General features: G+C 37.7%; 1 protein-coding gene across 17 annotated transcripts in view; it reads left to right on the top strand.

The window, feature by feature from the left end:
* ARFIP1 (ARF interacting protein 1) overlaps positions 1-15,213 on the top strand; it is a 131,480-nt gene that overhangs the window by 48,082 nt on the left and 68,185 nt on the right. The window lies entirely within an intron of this gene.

A 15,213-nucleotide genomic window follows, 5' to 3' on the forward strand; every position in this document is an offset into this window, starting at 1 on the left:
TTCTAAAGTGGCATATTGACTCAGTGGAAAATGAATCTTGAGATGCTTTTAATTTTGATTTGCCTCTCATTTGAAATTAAAATTTAGTGTGTTGGGCAGCCCCGGTGGCCCAGCGGTTTAGCGCTGCCTTCAGACTGGGACGTAATCCTGGAGACCTGGGGTCGAGTTCCACATCAGGGTCCCTGCATGGAGCCTGCTTCTCCCTCTGCCTGTATCTCTGCCTCTCTCTCTCTCTGTGTGTATCTCATGAATAAATAAAATCTTAAAAAAAAAAAAAAAAGAGGTTAATCCCTGGGTCGCTCAGCGGTTTGGCGCCTGCCTTCGGCCCAGGGCGTGATCCTGGAGACCGAGGATCGAGTCCCGCATCGGGCTCCCTGCATGGAGCCTGCTTCCTCTCTGCCTGTGTCTCTGCCTCTCTCTCTCTATGTCTCTCATGAATAAATAAATAAAATATAAAAAAAAAAAAAAGAAGGAAAAATTTAGTGTATCATATGGAAACACTATGGGTTTGGAGATAATCTGGGTGCACATTTCCGCTATGCCATTTCTAGCAGTGTAACCCTAGGCAAGTATTTATTTAATCTCTTCTAGTTTTTGTTTCTAATCATTATAAATGAGAATCTTACTTTCATGGGGATATTGATATTAAATGAAATAAAGTAAGCGATATGCCTAGGATAGTCTTAGAAATGATAGTGATGGTTATTATCTCTGGAGATATTTACATTAAATATCCCTTTATATTACATTTGATACATATGTACAACTTTATTTTTTTCCGAAGTGGGACTTGAACTCATGATCCTGAGACCAATAGTTGGACACTTAACCAAGTGAGTCACCCAGGTGCTTCTGTACAACTTTAACTTTAAAAATATAGTGTTCGGAATCCCTGGGTGGGTCAGCAGTTTGGCACCTGCCTTTGGCCCAGGGTATGATCCTGGAGACCCGGGATCAGGTCCCACATTGGGCTTCCTGCATGGAGCCTGCATCTCCCTTGCCTGTGTCTCTGCCCCCCCGCCCCTCTCTGTCTCTCATGAGTAAATAAATAAAGTATTTTAAAAAAATAAAAAAATATAGTGTTCATATTTTTGACAAAGTGATAGTTGAAAGAAATTTGAATTAGTTTATAGTTTAAATAGGACTCTTTAGTTCATATGCTTAAAAACAAAATCCTTTATTTTTTAAATTTTTTTATTTTAATGTGATATTTTAGATCATGATTTCTCAATCTCAGCACTGACATTTTGGGCTGGATAAATTCCTTGTTGTAGAGGGTTGACCTCTGCATATAGGATGGTTAACAGCATCCCTCGCCTGATCCTATTAGATGCCAGTAGCACTCTCTCACAAACAAAAATGTCTCCAGACATTATCAAATGACCGCTAGGGTTGAGGAGAAACCAGTTTTAGGTAGATTGTTTTAATTGATTTTAGTAAATTCACTGGATTTCACTTATTTTTGCCTCAGCAATTTTTTGGGAAGCAATCAGTGTTTCTTCAAAGTTGAGGTTTATTTTAATTGCACGTGTTTTAACTTGGTTTCTAAGCCCCTGTGGCCTAATATAGAATGATTCATAGAAGGAAGAGACCTTAAAATATGAGTACACAAAGGAAATTTTCACTTCTGGTTTTAGTCTTCTTGTGTTTGAAAGTACTAAGACAAACCTGTATAATCTAATTCATGCTACCATCATTAGATTCTAGCAATCACTTTATAAACTTCTGTTAAATCAGATAATTCATTATACCAATATTTTAGTTAATGATTGCTTCAATTTACTTTTGGGAACAGCTCATTTTGCAAACTTATTCTGCATTTTTAAAATGTTTTTATTTATTAGAGAGAAAGCACAAATGAAGGTGGGGGAGAGGCAGAGGTAGAGGGAGAAGCAGGCTCCTCACTGAGCAGGGAGCCCAATGTGGGCCTCAATCCTAGGACCTTGAGATCATGACCTGAGCCAAAGGCAGACGTTTAACCAACTGAGCCACCCAGGCGCCCCTTGTTCTTCAAATATTTATGGAGTATCTGTTTTATACCTTGCACGGAGATATAGTAGTAAATAAAAATGACAAAAATACCTGCCATCAGGGAGTTGATTCTAATAGACAGCCTAATGACTTTTGTCCAAGAAAAATGCAGTACATACAAAATGTTGCATTGTTTTGGAGATTCACCTGCCACCGAAAGCCTCTTCTTTTTCTTATATTGCTGTTTTAGTTTTGTTTTAAGCTATAGCTATTATACACAGTAAAAAGCACAAATGAATGTGCTCAGTCTGTTGAGTGTCCGACTCTTGATTTCAGCTCAGATCATGATCTCAGGGTTGTGAGATCACATCCCATTAGGCTCCATGCTCAGTGAGAAGTCAGCTTCTCCCCTCTGCCCCACCCCCTGCACACATGTGTGTGCACTTGCCTGGTCTCTCTCTCTCTTTCTCTCTCTTTCTCTCTCTCTCAAGTAAGTAAATCTTAAAAAAAAAAAAAAAAAAAAAAACCCGTAAGATCATAAATTAAAAAAAAACAGGCACAAAGTGGAACCACCACCCACATCTAGCTGTAGAACATTTCCAGGACTTTAACTAGGTCTCTCTTGCCGTCTTCTAGACAATATACAACCCTCCTTCCCAGGCTACTCTCTGCTACTCTGACTTTATATGGTAGATTGCTTTTGACTATTCCTGAACTACAAATAAATGGAATTATACAGTATGCATTCTTTTTTGCCTGGCTTCGCTCAACATTATTTCTGTGACATTTATTCATACTGTTGCTTATGGCAGTATTTCATTCCTTTTAATTGTAATGTAGTTTTCCATTGTGTTAATATACCACAATTTATATATCCATTCTTCAGTTGATGGATACCTAGGTTGTTTCCAGTCTGTGGCTATTATGAATGAAACTGTTGTGACCTTTCTAGTACAGGTCTTTTTGTGTACATGATCACCTATTTCTATTGGGCATATACCCTAGAATAGAGTTGCCAGATACATGATATTTGGCTCTGGTAGATATTGTTAACTAATTTTCCACAGTGTTTGGACCAGTTGAGAATCCTACCAGCAATGAGTGAGAGTTTTGGTGGTTAAACATCCTTACCAAATCTTAATATTCTCATACCTTTTTTTTTTTTTTAAAGATTTTATTTTTTCATGAGAGACACAGAGAGAGAGAGGCAGAGACACAGGCAGAGGGAGAAGCAGGCTCCATGCAGGGAGCCTGACATGGGACTCCATCCCAGGACTCTAGGATCACACCCTGAGCCGAAGGCAGATGCTTTTAACCACTGAGCCACCCAGGTGTCCCAGTATTCTCATACCTTTTAATTTTAGCTATTCTGATGGAAGCATAATGGTATCTCATTGTGGTTTTCTATGTGTTTCTCTAATGACTAATGACATTGAGCATATTTTCATAATCTTATTGACCATTTGAATATTATCTTTTATTAAAGAAGCCCTTTTTCTAGAGGCCTGGGTGGCTCAGTGGTTTAGTGCCTGCCTTTGGCCCAGGGCGTGATTCTGGAGTCCCAGGATTGAATTCCACATTGGGCTCCCTACATGGAGTCTGCTTCTTCTCTGCCTGTGTCTCTGCCTGTCTTTCTGTGTCTCTCATGAGTAAATAAATAAAATCTTCAAAATCAATAAATAATAAAGAAGCCCTTTTTCAAGTTTTTCGCCCATTTTTCTATTGCCTTTTTCTAGTTTATTTGTAGAAATTCTTTAAGTCATTTGTTTGGATATGTGTATTTCAAATATTTCCTTTCAGTCTGCAACTTGCTTTTTCACTCTGCAAATGGTATATTTTGATGAACAAAAGTTCATAATTTTTAATGAAGTCCAATTTATCAGTGTTTCCTTTTAGTGACTTTGACCATTTTGAGAAATCTTTGTGTATCCTAGCATAAGGAAGATACTGTTTTCTTCTAAACATCTTTTTGTTTTGCTTCTCACCCTTTACTCTGTGATTCTTATTGAATTATTTTTTGTGTGTAGTGTGATGTAGGAGTCAAGGTTCATTTTTTTCCCTCATATTACTATCTAATTGCCATTCACTGTTTTTTTAAAAAGACTATCCTTTCTGCACTGGGACCTTCTGCTATTAATTAGGTAATCAGATATGTATTGTTCTATTTCTGGACTCTGTTTTATTCCTTGGTCTTTTATTCTTATCCTTGTAATAATACCACACTGTTATTTAATTACTACATTAAAAAAGGTATTATCTTTAACCTTAATACCTGGTAGTTAATTCCTCTGCCTCTATTCTTTTTCTGTGTTGTCGTAAACTTATTCGTGTCTCTTTACTTAAGAACCTTTATTTGCCTTTGGGTTCCCTGGGTGGTTCAGTCAGTTAAGTGTTTGACTCTTGGTTTCAGCTCAGGTCGTGATCTCAGGGCCCTTAGATCAGCCTTGCATAGGGTTCTGTGCTGAGTGTGGAGTTGGCTTGAGATTCTCTCTCCCTCCCCCTTTGCCCTTTCTCCATTCACATGTGCACAGGTACATGCTCACGTGCCTGCTCTCTCTCACTCTCTCATAAATAAATAATCTTTTAAAAGGGGACACCTGGGTGGGCGGGGGCGGATCAAAGTAAGTTAAGTGTCCAAATCTCGATTTCAAAGGAAGGTCATGATCTCAGGGTCATGGGATTGAGCCTCACCTCAGGCTCCATGCTGAGCGATGAGTCTGCTTCTCCCTCTTCCTCTCCCCTCACTTGCTCTCTCTTGTGCTCTTTCCCCCAAATAAAATCTTAAAAAAAAAGAAAAGATTTAAGAGACAAAAAAACCTTTATATGCCTTTGAATGACACTGAAAAAAGTTGTTTTTATCCTTTCAGATGTTAACTTCAGAATCAAGTCTTATTAGAGTGAAGTGAATTAAACCATAACATATCTGTATAAGCTCTTGGCTTACAGTCAAAGCCAGCTAACTTGCTGCTTTGTAAGTTTGCACATTGGTTAACGTCAAATACTCTTTTTGGACATTCCTCTGCAGTGTTATTTCACTTCTATTGGGCGGTAAGAGAAGGAAAAAGGATGTTCTCCTCCTGGAGGTCTCCTTTTATTGGATGTGAACTTTACCTGTGGGAAAGGGTTCCTTAAGAAGCACTAATCTACTTGAAATAGTACACCCCACTTCACCTCCCTGAAGAAATTCAACATCATAAAACTTGTTTCTGTTTGTACCTGCTCTTATTAAGAGAATATTCATCATGAGAGTCTCTTACATAGTTAATAACCTTGAATTAAAATAAAATTGGCTGTTTGATTCCTTTAGCCATGAATGAAAACAATATTTCAAAAGCATCTTTCGACCATTTTGAACAGATTATACTCAAGATCTTTTAGGCATGTATTTACCTCAATTTTGTCTTACTTTCCATCCTTTATTTTCCTGAGCAATAAAAGGAAAATTGCATTTAATCTCATGTCCCTGTTGATATTTTAATATTGATAAAAGCTTATATGGAAAATAAGTATGAAAATGTATTATTTAGCATTAATTGTAAAGAACATCTTTACAAATCTGTAAAATTGGAGCATAAAAGTTTTCTGAGGTATTTCACTTACATATATCTTCCTTTATACTTGTTTGTTGTTTAAAATCATATAATGGAGGGATCCCTGGGTGGCGCAGCGGTTTGGCACCTGCCTTTGGCCCAGGGCGCGATCCTGGAGACCTGGGATCGAATCCCACGTCGGGCTCCCTGGTGCATGGAGCCTGCTTCTCCCTCTGCCTGTATCTCTGCCTCTCTCTCTCTCTCTCTCTCTATGACTATCATAAATAAATAAAAAAATTTAAAAAAAAATCATATAATGGTGTGCCTGGGTGGCTCAGTGGGTTAAGCATCTGCCTTTGGCTCAGGTCATGAACTCAGGATTCTGGGATTGAGCCCTGCATCAGGGTCTCTGCTCAGTGGGGAAACTGCTTCTCCCTCTGCCCCTCTCCCCACACTTGTTCTCTCTCTCTCAAATGAATAAATAAAATCTTTTTAAAAAATAAAATCAGGGATCCCTGGGTGGCGCAGCGGTTTGGCGCCTGCCTTTGGCCCAGGGCGCGATCCTGGAGACCCGGGATCGAATCCCATGCCGGGCTCCCAGTGCATGGAGCCTGCTTCTCCCTCTGCCTGTGTCTCTGCCTCTCTCTCTCTCTCTGTGTGGCTATCATAAATAAATGAAAATTTTTTTTAAAAAATTCTGTTTTAAAATAAAATAAAATCACATGGGTTTTATTTAAAGCATACTGCATAATACACTTTAAAAAATATAGTCTTGAATATAATTGTTCATTAAGTTGTCATATCTTGACTGGCCAGTTGGTGTCACTGTGGCACAGGCAGTGAAATTGTAAATGTTTCTGTCCAGGTTTTTCTGTCTCATTGCAGATGTTTCATTCTTCATTTGGCTTCTCCTCTTAGTCTGTCCTGCAGAAGGCCCTGGTTAGAGTCTAACTCAACATTCACATTCTAATAGAGATTGTAATGTAAAAGCTAGTCCTAGAAATCCCTTGGTAGCATATGTTAATATTTTGTTAAACATATGTTAATATTTTGAGGTTTGTTACTCTTAAGATGAGGAACAACAGCTATATAGAGGATAGAATAATGGTCTTAGTATTATCACAATTTTTTACGGCAAAAAATATTTCTTTCTAAATAAAAATTCTTATTTTTTAAAGATCAGTAAAGTTCAGTCTCAAAGAATACAGGTTATTCTTTGATTTGTAAGCCACATTTTATTTTTAATTTATTCTTTAAAGTGCTGGTCAAAGTATTAGATTAAAACATGCAATTCATGCCGTGAATTAAAGAGAAGCAAATACAAGCTCCAAATAGTTGATACTTTTTGTTAATTATGTTTATATTTGACAGATTTAGCAAAGTTATCTTAGTAGATATGGGTAAAACAAAATTTTTTCTGTGGTAGGCCCAAAACTAAAATCCATAATTTAGTTTTTTCCACATGTGGATCTTTTCTCTAGTTAAATGTACATATACACAAAACTACCAAATTTTGCATTCAGTTTTAAGGGAGTTTAGGGACTCGCTGAACCCTGCCTATGGCTCCTTAGTTTCCTGGGTCTTAAAAATGTCTGGTCCACAAGTTTTGATTTTGAGTTAAATCACAGGATTTTAGTTCAGTAGGAGTATTTTAGAGATCTCTGAGTTCCACTGCTTTGTTTTTACAGTTGAGAAAAAGGGCCCCTTAGGTTGTGATGGAATTACGCATATTAGCTGGCTATACCTAGAGCTTATGTGACTTGATTATAAGTAAAGTGAGGACAAAAATGCTTCCTTCATTCATTACCTTATCTATAGTGCTGCCACATATAGATAAAGCTTTCATTAAATGTTTGGTGAATAAGTGAGTGAATGAAAACACATGTTTAAGTGAGGACTAGAAACACATTTCTAGATTTCTGTGGATCAACAGGAAGATGTACTGTATTCTTAGACTTGATACATCCATCTATATCTTTAATTTCCCAGCATGTATCGTCATGGTTGTTGTTATTGAAATTTTGTGTATGTGGTCTTTGTTGTTACTGTTCTTTAAAGGCTTTTAGTAAGCTAAATAGTTTCTCCATTCCCCTGTGTTTATCAGTCTGGATTGTAAACTCTAGCAGTCTGGAGAAGATTTGGGGAGGAACATAAGAATAGAAATTGTCAGAAAACTGATTTTGGGGCAGCCTGGGTGGCTCAGCAGTTTAATGCCTGCCTTCAGTCCATGGTGTGATCCTGGAGATCTGGGATCGAGTCCCACATCAGGCTCCCTGCATGGAGCCTGCTTCTCCCTCAACCTGTGTCTCTGCCTCTCTTTCTCTCTCTGTCTCTTATGAATAAATAAATAAAATCTTAAAAAAAAAAAAAAGAAAACAGATTTTGGATATACTTCCTCCCCTCACCTCAGTGTTGTAATTGTCCATTTACTTATCTGCCTTTCCCAAGAGATTGAAATCACCTTGAGGGCAGAAACAGTGTGTTCACACAGCACAATTTATGATTTCACAGTAATTGCTCAATTAAAAAATGAATTCCAATATAAGAACTTAATTTTTTTTTAATTTTTATTTATTTATGATAGTCACACACACACAGAGAGAGAGACGCAGAGACACAGGCAGAGGGAGAAGCAGGCTCCATGCACCGGGAGCCCGACATGGGATTCGATCCCGGGTCTCCAGGATCGCGCCCTGGGCCAAAGGCAGGCGCCAAACTGCTGCGCCACCCAGGGATCCCAAGAACTTAAAAATTTTAACATGTTTTCTCCTTCACCCATCCTGTCCTAGAGTTTGAATAGCATGTGATGACAGTTTGTCACCATACTATATATTATTCAATATCACATTTCTGCATTACTCACATCTGAAAAATTTAGTAACTCCATCAGTGGCAACATTGATTTGACAGGGACTTTTTCCAAAGGCCAGTTTTTGCCAACTGTATATCTTGGACCCTTTCAGAGATATGGCAAATGTTTTTCAAGGATTGCTTAACTCTTGCAAATGTAGATCCATTTTAATATTTACTTTTCAAGAAAGAATATATTCTTAGTACTATTACAACAAATTAAGTTTTTAAATATATGTGCTTATTATATATACATCTTTTTAATTAATTCTGGATTGGAATTTCTGTTGAAAAATGTGAATAAAATTTTTACTGAGGAGCAGAAGCCTCATCTATGTTAAGATATTGTGCCTATAAGGTAGATGGTAGACTCTCCCTTTACTTATAAACAAACTCTATCAAGAATAATTTTTTTTTTATTTCTAGTAGGAATTGTTTTGAATGTAGATACATACAAATGTTCCCACAGTGATAAGTCTTTGAGTAAATTCAGCATTCCCTTGATGGAGGTTGGTACATGATTTCATTCTTAGTGAATTTCAGTACTATTTAGAATCTAGATGAAAGGGGTATGGGGGTTGGAGTGAGGTCTAGAGGGTAGGCAGTAAACCATCAAAAGATAGTGATTCTATCTAAATGTTTGTTGAATGAATGAGAGAGAGAAGGGAGAGAGAGAGGAGACTGAGATTTTGCATGTGTGCTGATAAAATGGAGAAAATAGATAAGTCAGATTTGCTAACTTGATCAAGTGGAATAACAGATACAGGAGGCTGTGACCACAAAGTGAGTTATTAGGCTTAACTAAATTCCAGAATTGTTGCTTCCTGAGGGATAACAGGATCCCAAAGCATGGCCATGGGAGTTCCAGTGGCTCAAGTAGAATGGGGCATGAAAGATGAAAGGGTTAATGAAATCTGAGACCAAAGTATAGATTGGATTGTACTTCATTAGTGTAGTATATCTTTTATCTGCCCTCACACTTTTTTGGGACCATTGTCCAACTATAAATTACCAAGCCTGTATCAAACTACCAACTTTGAGCTTCTTTTTTTTTTTTTTTTTCCAACTTTGAGCTTCCTACAAGTATATTAAGGAGGAAAAAAAAATCATACACCTTTACAGATTGTTATAACTACAACCCATCATTCTGTATCAACATAGGTAGGCAAGCTCATGCAATAGATTTTATTTCACTTTAAGTATTTCATGGTTTGGGTGGCGCAGTGGTTTGGCGCCTGCCTTTGACCCAGGGCGCGATCCTGGAGACCCGTGATCAAATCCCACGTCGGGCTCCCGGTGCATGGAGCCTGCTTCTCCCTCTGCCTGTGTCTCTGCCTCTCTCTCTCTCTGTGTGTGACTATCATAAATAAATAAAAATTAAAAAAAAAAAGTGTCTCATGGTTTGTATTTTTAAAAAGCGGGGCGGGACGCCTGGGTGGCTCACTGGTTGAGCATCTGCCTTCGGCTCAGGGTGTGATCCCGGAGTCCCAGGATCAAGTCCCCCATCGGGCTCCCTGCGAGGAGCCTGCTTCTCTCTCTGCCTGTGTCTCTGCCTCTCTCTCTCTCTCTCTGTGTCTCTCATGGATAAATGCGTAAAATCTTAATTAAAAAAAAAAAAAAAAGCAACAAACTACATACCATGCCATTATAGACTATGTTTTTAATGAGCTATGAAAACTCATCTTGGACCTTACATATCAGTTGAAAATGAATTGCAAACTGAACATAGAATCATTTCAATCTCTGAAAGTGTGCCCAAGAGCATGCAAAAGGTTAATGACACCTAGAATAATGGTAATAGTTGAGGATGTGGCAAAGCCCTCAATAAATACTTAGGATTGACTAGAAAGAAGGTAGATGATTAGGGTGGAGAAGACGGCAGTAAAGTCCTGTGGCCCACAATGAAATGCGGGATAGGAGTCAATATTGTACAAGTATGGAAAAACAGCTCTACAACAGAGTTCCTTAAAATGTAGGCACAGGATTATCTGCATCAGAATCACCTGGCTTATTTGTTTGAAATTCTGCCTCCTAGGCGTCACACTCCCAACTTAATGAGATCAACATGGACAGCTGAGAAGAATCTGAATTTTTATAGGTTCTTAGGAGGTTCTTACCCAAACTAAAGTTTGAGCCTGGTAATTTAGACGTACCAGTGGAGAGCTGAGAAAATGTTGAGCTTGCCTTTTATTCGCTGATAAGTAGAATGTTGGAGAATAATCATCTTTGACTTGAGGTAATTATGGAGGAGCAGAAAGGCCACCACAAGGAAGCTAGGATGTTGCAGTAGTTTACGGTAGGATTGGGGATATGAAGATCTGTTAGAAAAACAGCTTTGCTTCTAGCAGATATTCCTTATATGCAGCTAACTGTTGAAACAACATGGGATTTTTTAAAAGGTTTTATTCATTTATTTGAGAGAGTATGAGGAAGAGGGAAGGGTAGGAAGCAGAGAGTAGACTCCCCACTGAGTGAGGAACCCACTGTGTGGCTTAATCCCAGAACCCTGGGATCATGACCTGAGCCAGAGGCAGACGCTTAACCAACTAAGCCACTAGGTACCCCAACAAAGGGGATTTTAAATTACCAAAATTCATAGAACATTTAACAGAAATTTTCAGTTTATTTCCTTAAAAATTATGTAAATATTTTGGAAGGTTTTATCCATTTTGAGGAAGGAGATAAAATGTTTAAATTGATAAAATTGCTAGTAAAGGAAGTATTAGTATTATATCTACTAGACACTAGGAATGAATACCAAAGGGGAACAAGGTAGATAAGCAACCTGGTCTTAGCTTTTGCAGTATGCAAGAAGAGAGAATATAGAAATTAATTTATAATTTAATTTTAATATTACATGGAAAGTAATATACTAGGCCAAATGTAGCATGGTCTGAGTACTGGTATGAAGAGTATGGAAAGATTACCTGAGGAATTGCCTAGCAAATTGAATCTCAAGGATGAGCTGGCCAAATGAATAAGGGTAAGGAATGTTCCCATCAGAGGCAATTATAGGAGCTGAAGAAGGTGTAAGACTATAGAATTGAAAATTCACTATTGTTGGCGGTGCCTGGATGACTCAGTTGGTTAAACCGTTAAGTGTCTGCCTTCAGCTTAGGTCATGATTCTGGGGTTCTGGGATTGACTCCCTGAGTCACAATGGGTTCCCTGCTCAGTGGGGACTCTGCCTCTACCCCACAGTTGTGTGCATGCTTGTGCTCGCGCTCTCTCTCTCTCTCTCAAATAAGTAAAATCTTTTAAAAGATTTTAAATTCACTATTGTTGGAGTGGAGAATGTGGGGCAGATGTGTGAGAAATGAGGCTAGCGAAATAAGTAGGGGCCAGATCCTGCAAAACCTTAAAGTCATGTTGAGGAGTTTGGGATTTTACCTAAAAGGTAAAGGGGTAAAGGTGAAGGGGTTGGGGGCACTAAATAATGTAAAAATGAAATCAGATCCACATTTTAGAAAGTTCTACCTGCCTACAGTTTGAAGAATGAATTTCAGGGGTGACAAGTCTAGAGATACCAGAGATGGATCAGTTAGATTGCCAAGGGAAGTAGGGAAGTGAGAGTTAAGATTTTTCTCTTGTAGAGAACCTAAACCAGTAAAGAACAGCAGACCATTTTAAAAGATGAAGGTAAGAGGAAAACAGGGAGAACATAGGGTAAGGGAACTAAGAAGAGAGTTGATGTGATATATAGAGCACTTGGAGAATCCTTACAGATTGTTGCTGGTTACAAGACACATTTTGAGAATCACTCTAATTCAAGACTTCTCTCATGGGCAGCCCTGTGGCTCAGTGGTTTAGCGCCGCCTTCAGTCCAAGGCCTGATCCTGGAGATCGAGTCCCACATTAGGCTCCCTGCATGGAGCCTACTTTTCCCTCTGCCTGTGTCTCTGCCTCTCTCTCTGTCTCTGTGTCTCTCATGAATAAATAAATATTTTTTTTTTAAATGAATAAATAGGGCAGCCCCGGTGGCACAGTGGTTTAGCGCCGCCTGCAGCCCGGGGTGTGATCCTGGGGACCAGGGATCGTGTCCCACGTCAGGCCTCCTGCATGGGGAGCCTGCTTCTCCCTCTGCATGGAGCCTGCTTCTCCCTCTGCCTGTGTCTCTGCCTCTCTCTCGTTCTCTATAAATAAATAAATAAATAAACCTTTAAAAAAAATAAAAAATGAATAAATAAAACATTAAATGCTGAGTATTAACCTAATGCTTGAATAGAAAGTTAACTTTAGTTTTATTTCATGTTATTGTATAATTGTTAAGCATGACTTTGCTAAGTTCTAAACTTTGAATTGAATGTCAGTGACATAAAATGCAAATTAGAGATTTTATGTTGTTGGTTATAGTGGGCTCACTGTCTCTGCAATACATTCTGGAAACCATAGGGGTAAATGCAGTAACAGTTATTTAAAAAGTTACTAAGCTAAGCCCAGCCTTATAACTGAAAAACTTTAAAAAAAGAAATTGATCATGTAAAGGCATATTTTAGACTTTTGTGAATTATGCTAAATTATATTACTCAGAGAATGTGTATGTATTTTACAAAAAACAAAAACAGTCAACAGGCTCACAAAATACTGAATGTTATCTTACAAGTTCTACATTCCTCTCACAAAACCCGTATGTATCACTTTGTGTTGCACTCAGCTGCTAGACAACTATCAAAATGATAATTCTGTTTAGAATCTGAATGGACCCATTTGTACCACTTTTGGTTAGGCTCCTTCTGTTGATGACAGTTTAGACATAGAAAGGCCTTAGTGCTTTTCAGATTTCACAGCTGTTTTACATAAAGGACTTTCTTTCCTGGAAAAACTTTTGTTTGTTGAGTAAAGGACCCCTGGGAGATCATTAAGAGGGGTCTGAGGGGATGTAATATTCTCAGACAAGTAGTTGTTTCTTCTAGAGGCCATGCAAGAGAAGGTGGGAAGCATCCCTGTAACTTCTTGAAAACTTAGGTATTCAGAGATATCCATCATGTTTACTATGTAACCTCTTACCAACTACTACTACTTTATCTCCTTTCTGGGAATTTACACAATACTTTGTGATATGACAGATGATTCAAATGAGTTATATTCTTTTCAGATAAGTTTCAAGAATACAGCAAACAAAACTGCCCTGGACCTGTATGTCATTTTTATTTTGTTTATGTGTGCTTTTTTAGTTCTCATATTTTGAGAGGTATCTTTGATAGTTATTTTCGTGGGGAGAGCTAAAAAAGTTGTCAAGACTGAGCAAGGCAACATTCAAAGAAACCATTCCAAAAATAGTTAATTTTAATGACCAGACACGCAAAGTTTAAAAAATGTCTTGGTAGTTTGGCAGTATTTATTTTGTGAGTGATATGTCTCTCAGAGAGAAAAGATTATCTGTTTTTAATGCAAATATGAATAAGAGGATTAATATTTAAAACTAGAAATCACTGACTTAGTATATTAAAAAATAAACTAGAGGAGATCCCTGGATGGCTCAGAGGTTTGGCGCCTGCCTTCGGCCCAGGGCGTGGTCCTGGAGGCCTGGGATCGAGTCCCACATTGGGCTCCCTGTGTGGAGCCTGCTTCCTCTGCCTGTGTCTCTGCCTCTGTGTGTGTGTGTGTGTGTCTCTCATGAATAAATAAATAAAATATTTTTTAAAAATTATAAAAAAAATAAAATAGAAAGGTAAAGATCATTTATTCTGTGAAATGAACAGACCCAGAGATTTGGTTTTAAAAAAAGAAGTAAATAAAACTTAATGTAATGATTTTTGTTTTTAATTCTAAGTTATCTTCAAAACAATATTCAAATGAAGAGAATGTTGTCCTGTGACAAGCGGTCTTAAGTGACCCTAGGAACTAAGTGAAAAGGAAAGAAAGAATTAATTGCTTTTGTATTATTAGGAAATCACAGGTTGAGAATGTATTTGTGTTAGTGTTTAAACTTCAGCAGATTCTGAAATAATGATTTTTAAAAGGTATTTCTTTAAATTTTTTAGAAAACATAGAAGCTAAAATAAATTCCAAGTCTCTAAAAAACTACTTGTAGCTGTTTACATTTACCATACGTTACAGTTAATACTGTGTTTTTAAAGCCTAGTCCTAACTATATTACTAGTTAGTAACTAAGTGATACATTTTTGTGTCCTAGTTTTTTCATCTGTAGAGCAGTAGTGATAATACCACTTCGTATTATTGTCAAGATTAAAGAGAGACTATACAGGCGGTTCTTGTTTTATATAGATTCAATATGCATTAATTTCAGTTACCACAGTTTAATTAAATGATGCCAGTCTTCCGACAACACATCTCAGATTTAAGTCTCCATAGTGTATTAACTTTAATTGAATAAAAAACAAACTTCACTGCTAGCACTGAAGTCCATAAATCACTATGTGAATAACAGAGGTGAATCATGATTATTGACTAATCATGTCACTTCTTTCACAGTCTCTTGGTGATTGGTCACTGCATATGTGTTATTCAACTCATACAGACAGCAAACCCTGTGGTAGTATTACCCTCTTGTCTCTGGGTCATAAATCCGTGTGACATTTTCTAAAAGTGGATGATCAAAAGAGAATGGATGAATAAAGATGGAAGTGCAGCAAAGAATGAAAAATGCTAACACTGGAAAAAGTGAAATTCAAATCAAACCTAAATGGAGTTTTGGAAGAAATAGCTGACTGTAGGGATGTTGACACTGCTACTCTTGGAGAGACCCTAGATTTGTTCTGGAAGAACTTAGTGAAGCCTCATTGAATAACATAAACAAGGAAAGAGCTTTAGCTGTGACAAGAATTTTTAAAGGTCATGGAATAATCAATATTTTCCATGAATCACTTTATACAGTTTCAGCTTACTTGATCATTTTTAC

This window comes from Canis lupus, chromosome 13 (genome assembly GCF_048164855.1).
Source record: "Canis lupus baileyi chromosome 13, mCanLup2.hap1, whole genome shotgun sequence".
Taxonomy (NCBI): domain Eukaryota; kingdom Metazoa; phylum Chordata; class Mammalia; order Carnivora; family Canidae; genus Canis; species Canis lupus.